The sequence below is a fragment of the Bubalus bubalis genome, chromosome 17, assembly GCF_019923935.1.
Source record: "Bubalus bubalis isolate 160015118507 breed Murrah chromosome 17, NDDB_SH_1, whole genome shotgun sequence".
In the NCBI taxonomy this organism is placed as follows: Eukaryota; Metazoa; Chordata; class Mammalia; order Artiodactyla; family Bovidae; genus Bubalus; species Bubalus bubalis.
The window spans coordinates 52,569,193-52,592,523 of NC_059173.1; the positions used below are offsets into that span (position 1 = coordinate 52,569,193).

Consider the following 23,331-nt stretch of genomic DNA (forward strand, 5'->3'; position numbering starts at 1 on the left):
GAAAATACTCCTAATACATGATGACTTTTGCCCTCATTCTCTTCTGCCCTCTTTTCCTTCCACTTGGCAACTTTATTTATCTGTTCTTTTTTTTACCCTCTCAAGCTGGAATAATAAAGATATAAATATGAGCCATATTTGATTGAGAGGCAATTTCCATAAAGGTTAGAGAATATCCAAAATTAGCTAGAGGTTTAACAGATGTGAATTAAGAAAGAGGAAACCACAGGAAATTAAGCCAGAGAAAAGATTAGGAAACCGTACAAGAAAAGCTAAAAAAAATATAGTATCCTATTTGGATCAACAGTTAAGTAGCATTTATCCAGTCATTTAAAAAATAAGACTAATTCATAGGAATTCATTTTAAAATGTGAAATGGAAGGGAAATAAAGATGAAAGCTAAGGATTTAGGACAATCCAAGAACAAAGACACAGTGGAACAGATTAAGGAGTCAGAAATATTCCCAATAGTGAATGAAGTTTTAATTTATGATAGAGATGATTTTCCAAATCTGTAGGGGGGAAGTTAAATCATTTAGTAAACTTGCTGGGAAAATGGATTTTTGATATTTAAAAAAGTGAATTGTTTTTCAGTACACACACATGCACATATACAAATACAGCAAAATTCAACCTAGATATTTATAGCAAAATATTAAAAATGTAGAAAATATAGGAGAAAATCTTTCTGAATACAGAGCAGGAAACTATTGACAAAAATCAAGATAGTATAAGCCATTAATGAAACATGTAATACATTTGACATTTTATAATTAAAATTAAAATCTTCTGGACACTTGAATCAACATAAACAAGTTAAAAGAATACACAGGGAAAAGATATTGGATACGCATATAAATAAGAACTTTTGTTCAGTCACTAAGTCGTGTCCTTCACTATCTCCTGGAGTTTGCTCAAACTCATGTCCATTGAGTCAGTAATGGTATCTAACCATCTCATCCTCTGCCGCTCCCTTCCCCTCTTGCCCTCAATCTTTCCCAGTGTCTTTTCCCAGGTTTTTTTTTCCCAACGAGTTGACTCTTCATATCAGGTGGACAAAGTATTGGAGCTTCAGAATCAGTCCTTCAATGAATATTCAGAGTTGATTTCCTTTAGGATTGACTGGTTTGATCTCCTTGCCATCCAAGGGACTCTCAAGAGTCTTCTCCAGCACCAGAGTTCAAAGGCATCAGTTTTTTGATGCTCAGCCTTCTTTATGGTCCAACTCTCACATCCATACATGACTACTGGAAAAACCATAACTTTGGCTAGACAGCCCTTTATTGGCAAAGTGATGTCTCTGCTTTTTAATACACTGTCTAGGTTTGTCATATCTTTTCTTCCAAGAAGCAAGTAAGCATCTTTTAATTTTGTGGCTGCAGTCACCATCCACAGTGATTCTGGATCCAAGAAAATAAAATCTGTCACTGTTTCCAGTATTTTCCCCATCTACTTGCCATAAAGTCATGGGACCAGATGCCATCTTCTTAGTGTTCTGAATGGTGAGTTTTAAGCCAGCTTTTTCCACTCTCTTCATTCACCTTCACCAGGAGGCTCTTTAGGTCCTCTTTGCTTTCTGCCATAAGGGTGGTATCATCTGCATATCTGAGGTTGTTGATATTTCTCCTGGCAATCTTGATTCCAGCTTGAGCTTTATCCTGCCCAGCATTTCTCATGACATACTCTGTATATCATTAAATAATGAGGATGACAATATACACCCTTAATGTATCTTCCGCCCACCCTGCCCCAATTTGGAACCAGTCTGTTGTTCCATGTCCGGTTCTGTTGTTTCTTGACCTGCATACAGGTTTCTCAGGAGGCAGGTAAGGTAGTCTGATATTCCTGTCTCTTTAAGCATTTTCCACAGACTGATGTGATCCACACAGTCAAAGGTCTTCATGTAGTCAATGACGTTGAAGTAGATAAATAAGCATAGAAATGCATAGTAAAACTTGGATCAAGTTAAAACCATAAGAGATAACTTTGCAAAATATTCAAAGGGTGAGGGGGTAATCAAATTTTAAATGTATTTGAGAAGAATGGCTTATCTTACAGTAGTCAGAATACTTCTCCATTACTTTCCTTCCTTAAAAGCCTGAGCCTTTCACCCATGGGTCCTGACATCCTTTGTTAACAGGCAAATCTCCAGACTCAATGAATTCCCTGAGTTTTCATCCTTCCCTAGACTGACTTCACAGTAATTCTCCATCTTCTGGATTAAGCCCCAAGTCGTATCCTTGTAAATGACCTCTTCTGTTTATTATATCAATAGGGCACCTGGATTGATTTTGCTCAGGTATGTCCATCAAATCTAATTTTAATAGTTTGGTGCTTTTCTATAATTGAGTCCTTACTTTCCAGTGAACAAAACTGGTCCTCCTGTCCGATTCTTTTTCTCTCAAATAACAACATCTTTGAGTCCTGCATCCTCAACCACCCAAGTGTATTAATTGATTCATTGCTTTGGCATATATTTAAGATTATTGGATACATTTTTCAAAATAGGAGCTCCTCCATATACATTTGTTACTTCTATATAGGTATATTCTATAACATACACTTGTGTTTCCTGATATGGGATTACCAAATTCCACAGTAGGATAATGTTTAAAATGTTTTAAAATATAACAGGTATGAGCTTTCATTAACCTTGCTACATAGACAGGGTTTTCTTTCTCAAAATCATCTTTCCTGTAACTCTCCCATTATCCTGAGAAAATATAGGGGGAATATTAATACCTAAAAGATAATTAATAATTTTTCTCCAAAATTCTCTTCCCATTTAGAATAGATAATCATATATTACAAAAAGTAGCTGTAAAATAGATATTTTCTAAGAAGATCTTGAGTCTCATTCTTAGGTAGCACAGTGCTAATGACTGAGACAGATGGCTCTTCATTACTCCATGTCAAGGACAGACTCTTGGATATAAAGTCGACAGCAGATGCTTCAGGAACTTTTTTTATGAGAAACAAAACAGAGGAGACATTCATAAAAGGCTCATTATCTTATTAAAGGGCAATTAAGCCATACCAACCATTTATTAAATAGAATATATTAAAGAATTAATTATATATCCTGAAAAAGTGAATTTTTCAATGTTTTTAAGTCACTTTTTGTGGGGCTTATTAGATTAAAAAATTCTATACACTTGTAAGGCTAAGTAAAAACAAAAACCCACATTGAATTTCATTTTCCGCTTCTTCAGATTTTAATAATTAGTGTGTTCAGGTGTGATGCTAGTATGCTACAATATTTAAAGTTGTGCTCATAACACTATATAAGTTATGTGCAAATTATAGACACACTGTCTGAAACCTAGTATTGCCCAAGCTTGTCAAATTTTGTAGCTAAAGTTGACTGCTGAGTAGAACTTTTTAAGGCTTATGTCACATCTGCTGGTCATTCATTTTTCCTATTTTACAAAGTGAGCCATTTAAGTGCAAGCTACAAAACACCTATATTTCTGCCAACATACAGCATGATAATTCCAATATAAGCAAGTGATAGCTAACATCTGGGCTAAACTCAACCTCACTGTTCAACTTTGGAGTAAGGTGGAAGAAAGGAGCTAGTTCCATGCCTAAATAATAGGCTGCAAATTAATTACACATTTACAAAGCATGCCACTTGTAAAATTTTAAAGACCAAGAAACAAACCTCATATGTAATCTTTTCTGGCAAGTATGAACATACAAAGCATATTTCTGCAATCAGTTGCATACTAACCTTTAAAGGCTCCTTTTCACTGCACTTTTTTTATCAAAGTTATTAGTTTGTATTTTCCCTCTTGGTTTTGTTAGTATGTTCTATATTTTTTCAGGTGTTTAAAAAATTTTCCAGGATATTCCAATATTCTGATAAACTATTTATTAAGACATGGGTTCAAACATTTGTGTCAACCAGAGTCATCTGATAACTTAATTTCTACCAATCTTGAGTGATTGCTATAGGCATCTTAAAATCTGGCCGTGATTGCCCCAGCATTCATTGTTATTCATAAGTCAACATATAGGTGATGGTAAGGCTTAACTTGCTCAGGTTGTTTTTATAGTTCAAGGATCTTATTTTCCATAGCTTTGTAAATTCTCAATTATCCATGGATATTTTTCATATTTGAAGTTCCATGCTTCCACATTACAGGGATAAAGTCCAAGGGACGTGAGCTTTTTTATACCTGATAAGATTTTTAACTTGCTCAAAATCAGGCGGGCATGGAAAGATCGTTAATAAATATTGGGGGAAAATGAACTGAAGAAATGACTTTCAGAGGAAAAAAAGATAACTACCACTATGCATTTTCTAGAGATTACAGAAAATGGAGTTTAGATAGTTCTGGTTTCTTCTAAAGTTTGGGAATTCAGGACTTTGAATTTAGCTAGGATCCAAATCAATGCACAATATTGACAAATTTTTGTAGGGCTAATATACACAATCTGTTGGGCCATAGATTTTGGACGACTTTGATTAACCCTGAAAAAGGCTATAAGAAGCAACCTATAAAGGCTGACATTGCTCTCAGAACAGCTACAATAGCTATTGCTGTCCGTATGTGGGAACCCTCCCTTACAGCACTTTAAATGTAGTAAGTTTCTGGTAATAGAAGCATATAAAAATATGTTTCACAAATTATAGTAAGGTCTTTTTACCTGTGTATGCATGCTCAATCACTCAATTGTGTTGATTCCTTGCGACCCCATGGACTGTACCTCACCAGGCTCCTCTGTCCATTGAATTTCCTGTATGTGTCCAGTATTTTGAAATAATCCCTGGATTAAAAATAACAACCTTTACCTTCTAAAACTGTTCCATTGCACTGCTAAAGATAATGGAGCTTATGAAATCCTTTCCTTCCTAGTTTACTAGGTGAGATATATGTATCTGAAATTGTAATATTGGGTCAGTTCAGTTTGGTCGTGTCCAACTCTGTGACCCCATGGACTGCAGCACACCAGGCCTTCCTGTCCATCACCAACTCCCGGAGTTTACTCAAACTCAGTCAATTGAGTCAGTGATGCCATCCAACCATCTCATCCTCTATTGTCCCTTTCTCCTCCTGCCTTCAATCTTTCCCAGCATCAGGGTCTTTCCCAATGAGTCAGTTCTTTGCATCAGGTGGCTAAAGTATTGGAGTTTCAGCTTCAGTATCAGTCCTTCCAATGAATATTCAGGACTGATTTCCTTTAGGATGGACTGGTTGGGTCTCCTTGCAGTCCAAGGGACTCTCAAAGAGTCTTTGCCAACACCACAGTTCAAAAGAATCACTTCTTCAGCGCTCTGCTTTCTTTAGAGTCCAACTCTTACATCCATACGTGACTACTGGAAAAACCATAGCTTTAACTAGATGGACCCTTGTTGGCAAAGTAATGTCTCTGCTTTTTAATATGCTGTCTAGGTTGATCATAACTTTCCTTCCAAGGAGCAAGCATATTTTAATTTCATGGGTGCAATCACCATCTGCAGTGATTTTGGAGCCCCCCCAAAAAAAGTCTGACACTGTTTCCACTGTTTCCCCATCTATTTGCCATGAAGTGATGGGACCAGATGCCATGATCTTAGTTTTCTGAATGTTGAGTTTTAAGCCAGCTTTATGACTCTCCTCTTTCAGTTTCATTAAGAGGCTCTTTAGTTCTTCTTCCCTTTCTGCCATAAGGGTGATGTCATCTGCATATCTGAGGTTATTGATATTTCTCCCAACAACCTTGATTCCAGTTTGTGCTTCATCCAGTCCAGCATTTCTCATGATGTACATTTCTCATGATTTAATATATATGCACAAGTTAAATAAGCAGGGTGACAATATAGAGCCTTGACATACTCCTTTCTTGATTTGGAACCAGTCTGTTGTTCCTTGTCCAGTTTCTAACTGTTGCTTCTTGACCTACATACAGCTTTCTCAGGAGGCAGGTCAGGTGGTCTGGTATTCCCATCTTTTTCAGAATTTTCCACAGTTTGTTGCAATCCACACAGTCAAAGACTTGGCATAGTCAATAAAGCAGAATTAGATTTTTTCTGGAACTCTTGCCTTTTCAATGATCCAACAAATGTTGGCCATTTGATCTCTGGTTACTCTGCGTTTTTTAAAATCCAGCTTGAACATCTGGAAGTTCATGGTGCACGTACTGTTGAAGCCTGGCTTGGAGAATTTTGAGCATTACTTTGCTAGCGTGTGAGATGAGTGCAGTTGTGCAGTAGTTTGTGCATTCTTTGGCATTGCATTGGTCATATTGGTTACTAGAACAAAATTCACACTCACAGGATTAACAAATTGTACCTAAACTGACAGCACCGTCAAGTATTTTAAGAAATTCAATTATTTTGTAAGGTCTGATATTTGATTGGAGAAAGTCTAAGTGTCAGTAGAAAGGCTATAAAAGAGTAATCTAATTGAGACAACAAAATGTATAAACTTAGGTAAATCATTCAGTGAGAGTATAGGGTATGCATGCTGCGTGTCAGTCTTTGTGTGCTATTTGTCTTTTAATTTGCGTCAAGGAAATATTTATGCTATATAAAGATTTATTGAAATCAAAGCCCATATATATTTAGTTGGAATGGCTATATTACAATGTACAGCACTTGAATCTCAGAATATTGGTGTAGCAATGCAGTAAAGTCTAATGATCTCTACATCTGTTTATTACTAATGATCTTGTGTGTGTGTGTGTGTGTGTGTGTGATTTTTCTAGTACTAGAGAGCTGAGTTCTTTTGATGAAAAAAATCAGTCTGTCTAAGAAAGAAATATAAAACTTTATTCAAGCCGAGTTGAGGATTATAACCTGGGAACATCTCAAAAAGCTCTGAGAACTGTTCCACTCATGGGGGTTCAAAACGCAGTTATACATGTTTTGAGACAGATAGCTGTACATTAAATCATGTAGATAATTTGTACAATCCAGGTCTGCAAGTACAAAATGAATAATGGGTTATGGGTCATTGTGGTCCCTTACAAAAGAGGTGCCCAATCTCTGGGTTGTGGACCAGTACCTTCTATGAGCTCAGCAGTGGCATGAGATTAGAAATAAAGTACACAATAAATATAATGTTCTTGAATCATCCCAAAACAAACCCCCCACTCCTGGTCCATGGAAAAAATATTGTCTTCCACAAAATCAGTCCCTGATGCCAAAAATGTTGGGGATTGCTGCTTTCAAGATTAAGAAGGTAGATTATCTCCTAAGGAATTGTCTTGTTGATGCCTGGAGAATGTTCTTTGTAGTTGAGCAGGTATTTCTGCTGATGGGGCGGTTTGGTCAATGCAGAACGCAAATACACAATGCCCAGTAGAGGGGAGAGATGAGGCCAGAGGACTGAGAAGATGTTTTATGTTTAAATTTTCCTTGACTTGAGATAGAATACAAATTGTATTTTATTAGTTCAAACTACAGTTGTAATTTACTAACTTTGTAGCCTGGGTTAATTTCCTTGTGCTTCCATTTCGTAAGACAGATAGTAATGGTATCACACTTCTGTGGTTGTTTTGCAAAGAAATGAATGAATATATGTAAAACTCTCCTGCTGTTTTACATTCTTAAAAAAATGTTGCTTGCTGTTTTACTTTGTTGAAGCTCTTTGCATACAACATCCCCTGACCTCCTATGCTAAGAATTCTGGTACAGCAGTGGGCTAGGAGAGATGAGGAATCTGTGGTCTTGGATCTCTGTTCTCTCAAGGATATCAGAAAAGATTACTGAGGATTATTTTATTATCTGATGAGTTTGAAGATAGGTTAAGAAACCATCTTTATCCTTCGATCCCTAATAATTGGGCTTCAGAGGTGGAGCAGTGGTAAAGAATCTGCTTGCCAAGGAGGAGATGCCAGAGAGGCAGGTTTAATCCTTGGGTCAGGAAGATCCCTGGAAGAGGAAATGGCAACCCACTCCAGTATTCCTGCCTGAGAAATACCACGCACAGAGGAGCAACAGCCCTAATAATTAGTGTCATACTTGGTAATTAATTTTTGCTTCCTCAGTGTTTGATAAATGACAGGCTGTGAGCATTTATATAATGGAAAAAGTCTCAGCAATAAAATATCTGAGAAGGTTCATGGTATTCATCTCAGAAGCTCTGTGTTCCAAACCAAGACGACAGAGGAATACAAAAGGAGAGTCGGATCCAACACAGAGAAAGTGAAAAGCCCAGGTGACCACAGGAGCCGACTTATTGCCCCAGCAGGCATTAAAGATTTCTCTCTCTTAAAAACTGTCCTTCCAATCCTGTGATGGCAAGCAGGCAAGATGTTGTGGAATTGGCAGCGGTAGTACCTGGAATCATGTCAATCCTGAAATAGAATTGGCAGAAAGTAGGATTTAGACAAGAGGGAAGATGGAGCCAAGGGCAAAAAGTCACTCTGTGGAAGGTGGACCTATCCAAGCTACATTTCTTAGACATGAAAGGAAAGAGGATCTACAGTTTTATATTCCCCAAAGTGATTTCTGGCTGGAAACATCTTGTTTTGGGAGTGTTATGGTGTTTGCTTGGCTTTGCACCTTGTAGAGAGTAGGGCTGCTTTATGTCAATGCATTGTGTGGGCCAATTCTCTAAGAGAAGAAAACTGAATAATTACTGAGCATTTGAAAAATCCCTAAGTTGAGGGAGATCTCATTGCATCATTTAATCATAATAATAATTCTGTGAGTTAATGTCCTTTTAAAAATTTTACTGATAGCATTTTCACAACTTAATTTTTAGCAAATAAAAGGCACAGATTACATAATTTGCCAGACATCAAATTGTCACTAATAATTAAGATTCTCCATAAATACTTCAGGATGAATGAGCTGTAAAACTGCTATTTTCTTCTTTCTTGTGGTTTACCTACAGAAAGAGCCATTGTGAATTAGTTTGCTAAAGATTTTTTTGTCTATATGATTAAACTGAATTCAGTTTAGCACCTGTCTCACATATATTTCCTGAAATTTTAGAAACTTTGAAGAACTTATTGGTGACATGCAGGAAAAAGAAATGATGGGTTAGGATATATGGATGTAGATTAAAGTAAGTGAAGTTAAAATAGATTGCATAGAGGCATTGTGTTAAGAAAAGTAAGAAATCTCCGTTTCACAGGTAATGTTACACATGAACAAAGAATGTAAGGAGAGGTTTCTTATTCTTTAAGAATTACAGAAAGATTTGTTTAAATAGTCAATAAGTACTTTGGCCACCTCATGCAAAGAGTTGACTCATTGGAAAAGACCCTGATGCTGGGACGGATTGGGGGCAGGAGGAGAAGGGGACGACAGAGGATGAGATGGCTGAATGGCATCACCGACTCGATGCACATGAATTTGGGTGAACTCTGGGAGCTGGTGATGGATGGACAGGGAGGCCTAGCGTGCTGTGATTCATGGGGTCGCAAAGAGTTGGACACGACTGAGTGACTGAACTGAACTGAAGTATAGTAAAAGATATTATTGGCTCTTACACAGCATAAATGAACTCTTGCCTCTTCTGTAACTCACTGAATGTTGAGGAGGAAAGAAGGATATTTTAAGAGATTCTCCCGATACAAAGGTTTAAACTGCACTGTCAGCTCTCTATCAGGAATCCCCAAAGTTGTACTAGATTTACTTGTATGTTTATATAAAGAACCAATATCTTTAAAATCATGGTTCATCATTCTGAATTTGTGTGTGCTAATTTATCTCTTAGTTGATTGAATATCAAGTAATTTTTCTTAATCAAGAGAGTTTTATTCATGTCTCTAGTTGTTAAGTGTATATACTGATACTTGGGCTTCCCTGGTGGCTCAGCTGGTAAAGAATTTACTGCAATGTGGGAGACCCAGGTTCAGTTCCTGGGTCGGGAAGATCCCCTGGAGAAAGGGAATGGCTACCCACTCCAGTATTCTTGCCTCAAGAATCCTTAGACTTTATGTTCATGGTTTTTAAAATTGTTACTTATTTTTAACTGAGATATAATTGAAATACAACACATTAGTTTCAGGTATACAACATAATAAATCAATATTTACATATGCAAAATGATCACCATAATAAGTATAGGTAATATTTATCATATTATGAAGTTAAACATTTTTCTTGTGATGTACACATTATTTACTATTAGCACTTTCAAATATGCAACACAATATTATTAACCATAGTCACCATACTGTACATTATGGCTCTGTGACTTATTTTATAACTGGAAGTTTCTGATCGTCTTTACCCACCCTACAGCTAGAAAGCACCAGTCTGTTCTCTGCAAACCATGAGCATGGTTTGGTTGTGTGTTTAGTGGGGTTTTCTTTAGATTCTAGTGTAAATAAGCCTTATGGTATTTGCCTCTCTCTGACTTATTTCAGTTAGCATAACGTCCTAGGCTCCATCCATGTTGTTATGACAAGATTTTCTCCTTTTTTAAGACTGAATAATATCCAGTTCTGTGTATGTGTATCTATATCTACCTCTATATGCTTTCTTTACCCATTCATCCATCAATGGAAACAGGATGCTTCTCTATCTTACCTATGGTAATTATACTTTAGTGAATTGGGAGTACAGATATATTTTGATGTTGCTTTTTGTTTTGTTAGGATAAACACCCAGAGGTGAAACTGCTGAATTATATGGTAGTTCTACATTTAATTTTTTGAGGAAGCTCATATAGTTTTCCATAGTGGCTGAACCAGTTTACATCCCACAAAAAAGCACAAGCGTTCCTTTTTTCTCATGTTCTTGCCAACACTTGTTACTTCCAAAATGAAGTAACAAAAATAATCTTACTTCCCTGATGGTTAGTGATGTTGAACATCTTTTCATGTACCTGTTGGCCATCTGTATGTCTTTGGAAAAATGTCTGTTTAGATGCTCTGCCTATTTTTAATGGATGGTCTGTTATTGAATTATATGAATTTTATATATGTTTTGCTAATAGTTTTCATCATTCAGTAGATCTTTTCATTGAATTGATGGTATCCTTTGCTGTAGTCTCACTTGTTTATTTGTACTTTTCAGTTCAGTTACTCAGTCGTGTCCGACTCTTTGCGATCCCATGGACTGCAGCATGCCAGGTTTCCCTGATCATCACAACTCTTGGAGCTTGCTCAAGCTCATGTCCATTGAGTTGGTTATGCCATCCAACCACCTCATCCTCTGTCATCCCCTTCTCCTGCCTTCAATCCTTCCCAGCATCAGGGTCTTTCCCAGTGAGTCAGTTCTTTGCATCAGGTGGCTAAAGTATTGTAATTTCAACTTCAGTATCAGTCCTTCCAGTGAATATTCAGGACTGATTTCCTTTAGGATGGACTGGTTGGATCTCCTTGCAGTCCAAGGGACTCTCAAGAGTCTTCTCCAACACCACAGTTCAAAAGCATCAATTCTTCAGTGCTCAGCTTTCTTTATAGTCCAACTCCTACATCCATACATGACCACTGGAAAAACATAGCTTTGACCAGATGGACCTTTGTTGGCAAAGTAATGTCTCTGCTTTTTAATATGCTGTCTAGGTTGGTCATAGCTTTTCTTCCAAGGAGCAAGCGTCTTTTAATTTCATGGCTGCAGTCATCATTTGCAGTGATTTTGAAGCCCCCCAAAATAAAGTCTGCCACTGTTTCCCTACCTATTTGCCATGAAGGGATGGGAGCCATGATCTTAGTTTTCTGAATGTTGAATTTTAAGCTAACTTTTTCACTCTCCTCTTTCACTTTCATCCAGAGGCTCTTTAGTTCCTCTTCATTTTCTGCCATAAGGGTGGTATCAGCTACATAACTGAGGTTATTGATATATTTCTCCCTGCAGTCTTGATTCCAGCTTGTGTTTCATCCAGCCCGGCATTTCACATTTGTACTTTTGGTGTCATTCAAAAAAATTATCAATATGACCCACATAAAAAGCTTACTGCCTATGTTTTCTTCTAGGAGTTTTATAGTTGTTGCAGGCTTGTAGGGCTTGAGAACATAAGCCCCTGTGGCCACAAGAGCCAGGTGACATAGGAGTATCCCTTGGGCACAGCCACAAAAATCATGGTACCAATAAGGGTTATGAGCTCTTTGTGGAGTATTGGAGTCAGGAAGACTGTAAAAATGATGTCTGCCAGACTTTATCCACAGAGAGTTTTCAGTAGGTTCTTAAATGTGTGTGAGTTAGAGGCCTGCCCCTCATTTCAACACTAGAAGCAAATAACCTCTTTCACAGAAAGTCTGGGAGCGTTTCAGCTGGCTGCCTCTGTGCTGGGCTTTGGGACAGGTGAGTTTGAGAGCCCTTTAAGGAACTTCTCTCTATTCACTCTAGCCCTCTGCTTCTCATAGATGCAATCCTTGTTAACCTTCAAAACTAGATGTTTCTATGTGCTTTCAGGTAGAAGTCTTAAAAGCTGGGGTGCTCAATGTGAAGTCAAACCTTTTGCTCCTTAGGGAGAAGGTGGGGTTTTGTGTCCTCTCCTGATGGTGAGTTTGCATCTCAGCCTCTCCTAGACACTTTAAAGCATTTTCCTTCTTACTCACCTGATACGCGAGAGCTGCTCAGCTGCTTTATTCACTTGATGTTCTTCCAAGGATGTTGTTCCATATGTAGCATGGATTCAGTGTGTCTGTGGAAGGAGGTGAGTTCAGGATCTTTCTACACTGTCATCTTGAACCAGAACTTCCATTCCTATGTCAAACAAGTAAAAACATGAGTATTATAAAAATATTTAGGAACAGTCAACTGTCGGCTTGCATAAAATTTGCTAAGAAGAATCCTGGATCCAGTTATTTTGTGCTGCTTCTTTACGATAACCATTTTTTTTTTCTGTCTGAATACTATAGGTTTCTTTCTTAATCCTTCAAGTTCAATAATGTTATCAGTATATGTGTGTCATTATTTTATATCAACTTTTCCTGGAACAAATTTTGCACTTTTGGTCTAAAGTCAATTCTTCTATTTCAGGAAATCTATCATTCCTTTTGAATTTTTAAAATATTCTCCTCGTTTAGAAATCCACTCACCTGTTTTCCTGTTTTCCACACTCCTTGTGTTTGTCCTTATTCCTATCTCTGTTTTCAATAGTATTTATTCTGTCTTTTCTGGTTCAAATGTAGTTTTCATTTCTGTAGTGGTTTTATTTCTCTGTTTTCTATGCTTTGCTGATTTATACCTTATCTGCTAATGTGCCTATCTTTTCTAATCACTACTGCAATTTCCTTTATATACTAGATTTTTTTTTCTTTAGTTTATGTGAGGCTATGGAGATGTATTTTGTGTGAAATGTTTTCTGTTATTGGGGCAGAATTACTTTTTCAATCGTGTTATCATCTGAATTTTGATTATTAAGTTTACCACTCCTCCCTTTTCTATAGTACCTGTGCATATATTCTTTTTTTTTTTTTTTTGCCTTCACTTCATCTGTGAATCAGATAATTCTATTGATATGTGGTACAGCTATTTGCTCAGCAATGGTTAAAGTGAGTAGATGGATATTGATCTGGGATCACAACCTCAGGAAGAAACTGCTGAGAAATCAGATTTTGGCATTCTAACCTCAGGACAAGCAGTCACCAAGGCAGAAGATGTTAGTTCTCAGTGAAGCTTATAGCACTTGGGTATTTGTTTGATGGTTAGTGTTGATTTCTGCTTAGTCAGTTCCATTCCTTGCTGTAAAACTGGATGCTACTCATATTCTATTTTCCATTATGGTTCATCACTGTGAGAATATAGAGATGGTGCACCAACACTGTCCTTCCTTCTTTTCCCTATAATGTTTTACTGGGTTTCAGAAGAAACGTAGTATCAACAGGCTACTGTTTTAACAACAATTTTCTTTCTTATTTTGGCCACCGAATTTATCTTTTCTGAATTTCACTTTATAAATTTAATCTGACTCACTTGATTGTATATATAAATCACAGTTTAATTGGTATTTCCATGAAACCATAAGTAAACTTCTTGCTTTGCATTGACACTTCACATAAAGCATCAATTACCTGACCACTGGGAAAAGCTCTGTGTCACTTTCACAGCAATAAATGCAGTTGTGACATGCATGTCATAATACAAAATTATGAAAAGTGTTTAAAATATTGGGGAGAGGACCTACTGTATAGCACAGGTAGATCAGCTCAGTGCTTTATAGATGGGATGGGGGTTTCCCAGGTGGCATTGTGGTAAAGAATCCACCTATCAGTGCAGGAGATGCAAGAGACACAGGTTCCATCCCTGGGTCAGGAAGATCCCCTGGCAGAGGAAATGGCAATCCACTCCCGTATGCTTGCCTGGAAAACCTAATGGACAAAGGATCCTGGCAGGCTACAGTCCACAGGATCACAAACAGTCGGACATGACTGAAGTGACTTAGCATGCACGGATGGGATGGAGGGGAGTGGGAAGGTGGTCCAAGAGGGTGGAGGTCTACGTATACCTGTAGCTGATTCACTTCATTGTACAGCAGAAATTAACACAACATTGTAAAGCAACTATACCCCAATTTAAAAACAGAACTCCAAATTGTTTAAAGCAAGAAAAAATTATTTCTGGACATAGCAATATTCACACCCTCTTACTATGCAATTAAATGAACTAGCAACTATTTGCTATTATATTAGTCTTCCATAAGAAAAGGAGAGCACGTTTAAATATACACCTTCTAAATACCATTTTCACAATGTCAAATTTACTTTATTCCTTTCTGAAAGGTTTTCTGGTATCTTTTAGAAGCAAAAGGTATAAAAATATTTCCTCAGTATCTCTGTCCATTAATCAATGCCTAATTTTTTGGCATTGCTGAAATAGTGTTTTGCTTCCCTGGCATATCAGATCATTTTCTTCAACTTTTACATGAGTACATCTGCCTTTCATTTGTAAACCCTCAGTCATAGATCTTTAAAAATCTGTGCTCTCTTTCAGCATGTCATGATACTGATTTTTTTCTTCCTATCTTAAAAAAATCTCTTATTGGCAATATCACTTTGGAATCACTCAATAAAACAATATCTTACATGTTTTTAGTTGTTTCCTATTTTCATTCAGATGTACAATTTAAACTTGTGGAAATACACAAATGCTCTGATATAAAAAATGAGCATCTTATTTATATGGTAAGACTATCTTAACATATAAATGTGGTTGGACAAAATGAGAACACTGAGTTATCGAATATTATAAATATGTGTGTTAGTCAGTCATGTCCTACTCTGTGACCCCATGGGCTGTAGCCCAGCAAGCTCCTCTGTCCATGGGATTCTCCAGATGAGAATATTGAAATGGGTAGCCATTCCCTTCTCCATGGGATCTTCCCAATCCAGGGATCAAACACGGGTCTCCTGCATTGCAGGCAGATTCTTTACCATATGAACCACCAGGGAAGCCCTTAATTATCAATATATAAGACACCAAAATTATTAGAAACTGCTGAAGGTAAGGAGCAATAAGACAAAAATAGGCTTTGAAAATGATGCCTGAGCACTTAGAATACACTCACTGTTTTCTATAGCATAAACCTTGGTTTTCAGACCTACAAATAAAGAAATTTACATACAGTCATTGGTTAGCTCTAGGACACTAACTCATATCTATAATATGTTAATGGTGCTGCTTTCTTCACCTGCCCCCAATCAAACTAGTTTCTCATGGTAGTTTTTCTACCATTAGATTCCTCTCTATTTCATGGCAAAAAGATGAAGTCTCTGACGTGCTCATTTGTGGGGCTGACTATGCTTGGTGCCACCTTACTTTCCTACTTTCTTTGAGACTGAGCTACCAGCATGTGTCCAATGCTATCCTTTGCTGCTTTGTTCCATAAACTATACAGTGGAAGCTCAACAGAGGGTGGTCTGCATCCTACCATAGTTGGTTTGAATGGAAGGGTGCTGTACTGTGCTTAGTTGCTCAGTTGTGTCTGACTCTTTGTGACCCCATAGACTATAGCCCGCCAGGCTCCTCTGTCCATGGGATTCTTCAGGCAAAAATACTGGTTTGGGTTGCCATGCCCTCCTCCAGGGAATCTTCCCAACCCAGGGAGTGAACCCAGTTCTCTCACACTGCAGGCAGATTCTTTACCATCTGAGCCACCAGGGAAGCCTGATTGGAAGGGTAAACCTGTGTAAGTCTTCAAAATACAGTATCCCACTTGACTCTGGATATATGCCACATTTTGCAATATTAACTATCCATTTTACAAAGTCATATTTAATCTCTCATCTACCTCACTATCCTAACTGGATGAGAAAATTAGTGCTATAAAACCCTAAAGCCTATGCTAATTTACCTCATAATAGATTAATGTATTAAAATGCTAATTGTTTTACAGCAAGAAATAAAACAGCCAGGCAAAAGAAAATACTTGTTAGCCGATATCTTTTAAACTGTGTGTGAAATCATGATTATTAGATGGTTTTATGTTAAATATGCAATCACACAATCAGGGTAAGGCTTACTGGGTAATCTTGATGGACACTGTTACCATCATACAAGTTTGATGCACCTATTTTCCTATAAAGATATACATCTCAAGAGGATAAGATACTTGACTGGTCTATTAAAAGTTCTTTACTAGAATTACTGAAGATACTACAATTTTCTTCATTGCCACCCTTTTTCTAGCTTCTAGATAAATACTCAAATCATTCACTTCAGGTAAAGAATCTTTTCTTCAGACAGGGTATAATATATATGAACAAGCTACATAAGTGGACTTTCTAATATAGTCATTGGCTAGCTCTAGTTTAGTAAGTAGAAAATTTCTTTACCTACATACTAAACAACATGAATAGGGCTTATATATTTTTATATCTATCTCCTGTGGCAAAGATGGATATTATCTGCCCCCAATTTTTTTTTCCAAATTGTTGTGTACAATTCATGCTGATAGCATCTGTCTGAGTAGACAGTGTATTTTCCAGTCTTCCTAAATATCTTCTGTCCATGTGACTGAGTTCTTACCAATGGAATGTGGGCCTCAGTTCAGTTCAGTCACTCAGTCGTTCCGACTCTTTGCAACCCCATGAATCGCAGCACGCCAGGCCTCCCTATCCATCACCAACTCCCGGCGTTGACCCAGACTCACGTCCATCGAGTCAGTGATGCCATCCAGCCATCTCATCCTCTGTCATTCCCTTCTCCTCCTGCCCCCAATTCCTCTCAGCATCAGAGTCTTTTCCAGTGAGTCAACTCTTCGCATGAGGTGGCCAAAGCACTGGAGTTTCAGCTTTCGCATCATTCCTTCCAAAGAAATCCCAGGGCTGATCTCCTTCAGAATGGACTGGTTGGATCTCCTTGCAGTCCAAGGGACTCTCAAGAGTCTTCTCCAACACCACAGTTCAAAAGCATCAATTCTTCGGCACTCAGCCTTCTTCACAGTCCAACTCTCACATCCATACATGACCACTGGAAAAACCATAGCCTTGACTAGACAAATTTTTGTTGGCAAAGTAATGTCTCTGCTTTTGAATATGCTGTCTAGGTTGGTCATAACTTTCCTTCCAAGGAGTAAGCGTCTTTTAATTTCATAGCTTCAATCACCATCTGCAGTGATTTTGGAGCCCCAAAAAATAAAGTCTGACACTGTTTCCACTGTTTCCCCATCTAGTTCCCATGAAGTGATGGGACCAGATGCCATGATCTTCGTTTTCTGAATGTTGAGCTTTAAGCCAACTTTTTCACTCTCCGCTTTCACTTTCATCAAGAGGCTTTTTAGTTCCTCTTCACTTTCTGCCATGAGGGTGGTGTCATCTGCATATCTGAGGTTATTGATATTTCTCCCGGCAATCTTGATCCAGCTTGTGCTTCTTCCAGTCCAGCATTTCTCATGATGTACTCTGCACAGAAGTTAAATAAGCAGGGTGACAATATACAGCCTTGATGTACTCCTTTTCCTGTTTGGAACCAGTCTGTTGTTCCATGTCCAGTTCTAACTGTTGCTTCCTGACCTGCATACACATTTCTCAAGAGGCAGGTTAGGTGGTCTGGTATTCCCATCTCTTTCAGAATTTTCCACAGTTTATTGTGATCCACACAGTCAAAGGCTTTGGCATAGTCAATAAAGCAGAAATAGATGTTTTTCTGGAACTCTCTTGCTTTTTGATGATCCAGAGGATGTTGGCAATTTGATCTCTGGTTCCTCTGCCTTTTCTAAAACCAGCTTGAACATCTGGAAGTTCACGGTTCACGTATTGCTGAAGCCTGGCTTGGAGAATTTTGAGCATTACTTTACTAGTGTGTGAGATGAGTGCAATTGTGCAGTAGTTTGAGCATTCTTTGGCATTGCCTCTCTTTGGAATGGAATGAAAACTGACCTTTTCCAGTCCTGTGGCCACTGCTGAGTTTTCCAAATTTGCTGGCATATTGAGTGTCTCACACTTTCACAGCACCATCTTTCAGGATTTGAAATAGCTCAACTGGAATTCCATCACCTCCACTAGCTTTGTTCGTAGTGATGCTTTCTAAGGCCCACTTGACTTCACATTCCAGGATGTCAGGCTCTAGGTCAGTGATCACACCATCGTGATTATCTGGGTCGTGAAGATCTTTTTTGTACAGTTCTTCTGTGTATTCTTGCCATCTCTTCTTAATATCTTCTGCTTCTGTTAGGTTCATACCATTTCTGTCCTTTATTGAGCCCATCTTTGCATGAAATGTTCCTTTGGTATCTCTGATTTTCTTGAAGAGATCCCTAGTCTTTCCCATTCTGTTGTTTTCCTCTATTTCTTTGCATTGATCGCTGAAGAAGGCTTTCTTATCTCTTCTTTATTCTTTGGAACTCTGCATTCAGATGCCTATATCTTTCCTTTTCTCCTTTGCTTTTTGCCTCTCTTCTTTTCACAGCTATTTGTAAGGCCTCCCCAGACAGCCATTTTTCTTCTTTGCATTTCTTTTCCATGGGGATGGTCTTGATCCCTGTCTCCTGTACAATGTCACGAACCTCCATCCATAGTTCATCAGGCACTCTTATCTATCAGATCTAGGCCCTTAAATCTATTTCTCACTTCCACTGTATAATCATAAGGGATTTGATTTAGGTTTTCCTGGATGGTCTAGTGGTTTTCCCTACTTTCTTCAATTTAAGTCTGAATTTGGCAATAAGGAGTTCATGGTCTGAGCCACAGTCAGCTCCTGGTCTTGTTTTTGCTGACTATATAGAGCTTCTCCATCTTTGGCTGCAAAGAATATAATCAATTTGATTTCGGTGTTGACCATCTGGTGACGTCCATGTATAGAGTCTTTTCTTATGTTGTTGGAAGTGGGTGTTTGTTATGACCAGTGCATTTTCTTGGCAAAATTCTATTAGTCTTTGCCCTGCTTCATTCCATATTCCAAGGCCAAATTTGCCTGTTACTCCAGGTGTTTCTTGACTTCCTACTTTTGCATTCCAGTCCCCTATAATGAAAAGGACATCTTTTTTGGGTGTTAGTTCTAAAAGGTCTTATGGGGCTTCATAGAACCATTCAACTTCAGCTTCTTCAGCGTTACTGGTTGGGGCATAGACTTGCATTACTGTGCTATTGAATGGTTTGCCTTGGAAATGAACTGAGATCATTCTGTTGTTTTTGAGATTGCATCCAAGTACTGCATTTCAGACTCTTTTGTTGACCATGATGGCTACTCCATTTCTTCTGAGGGATTCCTGCCCACAGTAGTAGATATAATGGTCATCTGAGTTAAATTCACCCATCCAGTCCATTTCAGTTCGCTGATTCCTAGAATTTTGACATTCACTCTTGCCATCTCTTGTTTGACCACTTCCAATTTGCCTTGATTCATGAACCTGACATTCCAGGTTCCTATGCAATATTACTCTTTACAGCATCAGACCTTGCTTCTATCACCAGTCACATCCACAGCTGGGTATTCTTTTTGCTTTGGCTCCATCCCTTCTTTCTTTCTGGAGTTATTTCTCCACTGATCTCCAGTAGCATTCTGAGCACCTACTGACCTGGGGAGTTCCTTTTTCAGTATCCTATCATTTTGCCTTTTCATACTGTTAAGTTCTTAAAATTCTAGGCCTGGCCACAAAAACCTCTTATAAGATTCTATAATTCTGATTCTCCCTCAAAATCAAGCTGAATAATGTTAAGTCCCAAGGTGACATTGGAAATCTCTGCTGGAGATGGTAGAACCTCCATCAGCCTGGGTTCCCAAAAGAATGTGTAAAGAAATGCTTCTAGAGTGTGATACCATCAAGACTGTGACATAAGTCATTCCTGACTTTGCTTCCCCACAACAGCTAACAACTTCCATAGACAAAACATTAATGAGAAAATTGTAGTACACAGGTGTGAGGATGAAGCACCCCCCGCACCACCAAGACCGAGACATGTTTCATGAGGAGGTAAGAGAAGCAGCTGTGTGCTGACCATACTGCCCCTCCCTCAGGCTAGCAGAGAGTCACACTGAATGGCTGTCCCTGAGTCTATGGTTCCTCCAGAAGGGAAAGAGCAGCCAGGGTAAACATCCACCTCCCCCATGATTGTGGGTCACTTCTGGGGAGGCCCTACTGTAGTACTGTCCTCCAATGGGGGTTATAGGGGGATCTGAAGGGCTTGACTGCTGGGAATCTAACTGTGACAGAGAAGGAGGAAAGGGCTTCCAACAATCAACACTTAGACCTTGGCAAATCAAGTTCCTACTGCAATGCTCAAGGAGTAATCCTGAGAAGATTTTGCTATCTGAAGAGCCAAGATGGTGGTACAGTCTGACTCGGGAACTTGGCACAGTGCGGGTCAGCCTGATTCAGGTCCTTAAACCAAAAGCCTCTGGAGCTAGTCTGTCCGTGCCCAGGCAGGGGAGCTAATTCATAGATAGCACCCTTTGCATTGCTGAGTACAGCTCCCAGCCTCACCTGACCAGAAAACATTGCCAGAACACCTAGAAAGCCATATAGCCCATGAATGTTCAAGTGAAGAGTCCAGCAGGCAGAGCTAATTATTCACAGAGCAAAGCCAGTGGCCCCATTTGGCCAGGGAACCTGGGGTGCAGGTCAAATTCAGTCAGGAGCACAAAGAGCCTTACTGATTTGGATCCAGCTCCCCCCATACTGCCCTAGCAAGAAAACAAATTCATAGCCATGTTCATTGCTAAATCGAGCTTCAAGCTACCCAACCAGATGTTCTAACCAGAGCAATGGGAAGCTGCTTAGTCCACCAAGCAGACCTGCTTAAAGGATAAATTGAACAGACTAGCACAACCTGTGGCTTTCCCCATCTGCAGAGCAAAACTGGTGGTTTCTCTGGTCAGGGAATTCAGTGCATAGCTTTACCTGATTTGGGTCCTCAAACAAGAAGCTATGCAGATCCTAGGGACAGTTCTGCTCTCCTTCCAGGGCAGATAAGCTAACTCATAGCACTAACTACTATTAAACATAGAACCTAGTTCTGATTGTCTATGTAAGTCTCATCAGAGAACCCAGGTGACTGCAGAAACCATACTTCAGTCTCGCTTGAACAGGGAAGCGAGCCAGCAGTCCTATCCAAATCACCTCACCTAGCAGCCACCCTACTCTGACCTCAGAGCTCAGACAGTTGCCTCACCCCAAGATAGTCCATGATATCGGGCCCAACCTGTCCAAGGGATTTAACTGTGGACACATCTAGAAAGACAAAATGAGCTGACTGGTTAAAAAAAAAAAAACAACTATCTCGGCCACAGTGGAAGTGTAAAGTCTGGAAGATGATAGCACATTGACAGATACCAAGGACCATGAAAAATGGGGTAAACATGTCACCACCAAAAAACTAATAAAGCTCCAATAACTGACCCTGAAGAAGTAGCGATATATGAAGTGTCAGACAAATAGTTCAGAATAGTCCACTTAAACTTTAGTGAGTTATCAAAAAATACAGACAACTTAATGAAATTATGAAAACAATACAAATACAAAATGCATTGACTGAAATGAAGAATGCAATGGCTTCAAGAGCAGACTGAACTGTGCGGAAGAATCAGTGTGACCAACAACACAGGATATATGAAATTATCCAGTAGGAGGAGCCAAAAGAAAAAAAAGAATGAAAAAATGAAATCCTATGAAACTTCTTGGACACAACCAAAAGAAAAAATGTGTATACATTATGGGAATTTCAGAAGGAAAAGAGAAAGAGACACAGATAGTGTGTTTAAAGTAATAATGGCTGACAACTTCCCAAAACTGGGGAGAGAAATGGACATACAGGTCCATAATGTTCAAAAGTTCCCACAATGGGGCTACACCTACATAACATTAAAATTAAATTGTCAAAAGTTAAAAAGTTTTGAAAGCAGCTAAGGAAAAGAGATTTAAATAAAAGGGAACCCCCCCATTTCTTTTTTGGTAACCACAGTTTGTTTTCTATAACTGTGATTCTATTTCTGTTTTGTATGTAAGTTCATTTGTCCCTTTTCTGGATTCCACATATAAGCGGCATGGTATTTGTCTGGCTTACTTCTCTTAGTATGATGATCCATAGGTTATCCATGTTGCTGCAAACAGCATTATTTCACTCTTTATATGGCTGAGTAATATTCCATTGTGTAAATATACATCTGCACTGTATACTTTAAAAAGATATATTTTATGGTATATAAATTATCTCAAACTTAAAAAATAAAGTCAAAGCAGACTGTTCAATTTTTAAATTACTGTTTTGATAGTGTTTCAATGAGACTCATAAGTTTAGACATAGTTTTACTCTGAGTGTGACCAAACTTTTTAAAATCATTGAAAGGTTTTAAATGTCTTTCTATTGTATAAATTTTATTGAAAATATGTAAGTCACTTACATTCTTGCTCATCACTAACAATTAGGAACTTCTCTAGAAGCTTTTTTTAAAATTATAGTACATGATTTAGTTTGTATTTATGCCCATATTTGTATGATTGTTATCAGTAATGATATTCCTCACTTGAAATTTCCAAGAAAATGGAGCCTTATTTGTTTTGATTCACCAGCACCTGGCAATCTGTAGGATATTCAGCAGATATTCAATAAGTATTTATGAATAAATCAATGGATGATTCGTTGAAAACAAATGGAACCTCCGTAAGCCTAGGCAGGTTTTTCAGCAGCAATTTTTCAGGCCAGGAAAAAAATGGAGTAATTTATTAAAATGTTGAAATAAAGAAAAAAAATCACCAAACAAGAAATCTAGATCTTACAAAGCCATCCTTCAGAAATCAAACAAAGGCTGAGGTAAGTCATTGCCACAAATTCTGACATATAAGAAATGATAAAGGGAATTCCTTGAGTGGAAGTAAAAGTACCCTAATAGTGGGCTTCTTTAACACCACACTTACATCAATGGATAGATCCTCCAGATAGAAAATTAATAAGGAAACATAGGCCTTAAATGACACACTAGACAAGGTGGACTTAACTGATATTTATAGAATGTTCCAACTGAAAGCAGTCAAATACACTTTCTTCTCAAATACACGCAGA

General features: G+C 38.2%; 1 long non-coding RNA gene across 3 annotated transcripts in view; it reads right to left on the reverse strand.

Annotated features, from left to right (window-relative positions):
* Positions 1–6,736: 6,736 nt before the first annotated feature.
* The window catches only part of LOC123329979, a 251,054-nt gene continuing 234,459 nt past the window's right edge, over positions 6,737–23,331 (reverse strand). For all 3 annotated transcript variants that reach the window (XR_006545630.1, XR_006545631.2, XR_006545629.1), the window contains 2 exons: positions 12,451–12,598; positions 6,737–8,286 (listed from right to left, as the gene is read on the reverse strand). This is a non-coding gene — a long non-coding RNA (uncharacterized LOC123329979). The remainder of the gene's footprint in view (positions 8,287–12,450; positions 12,599–23,331) is intronic.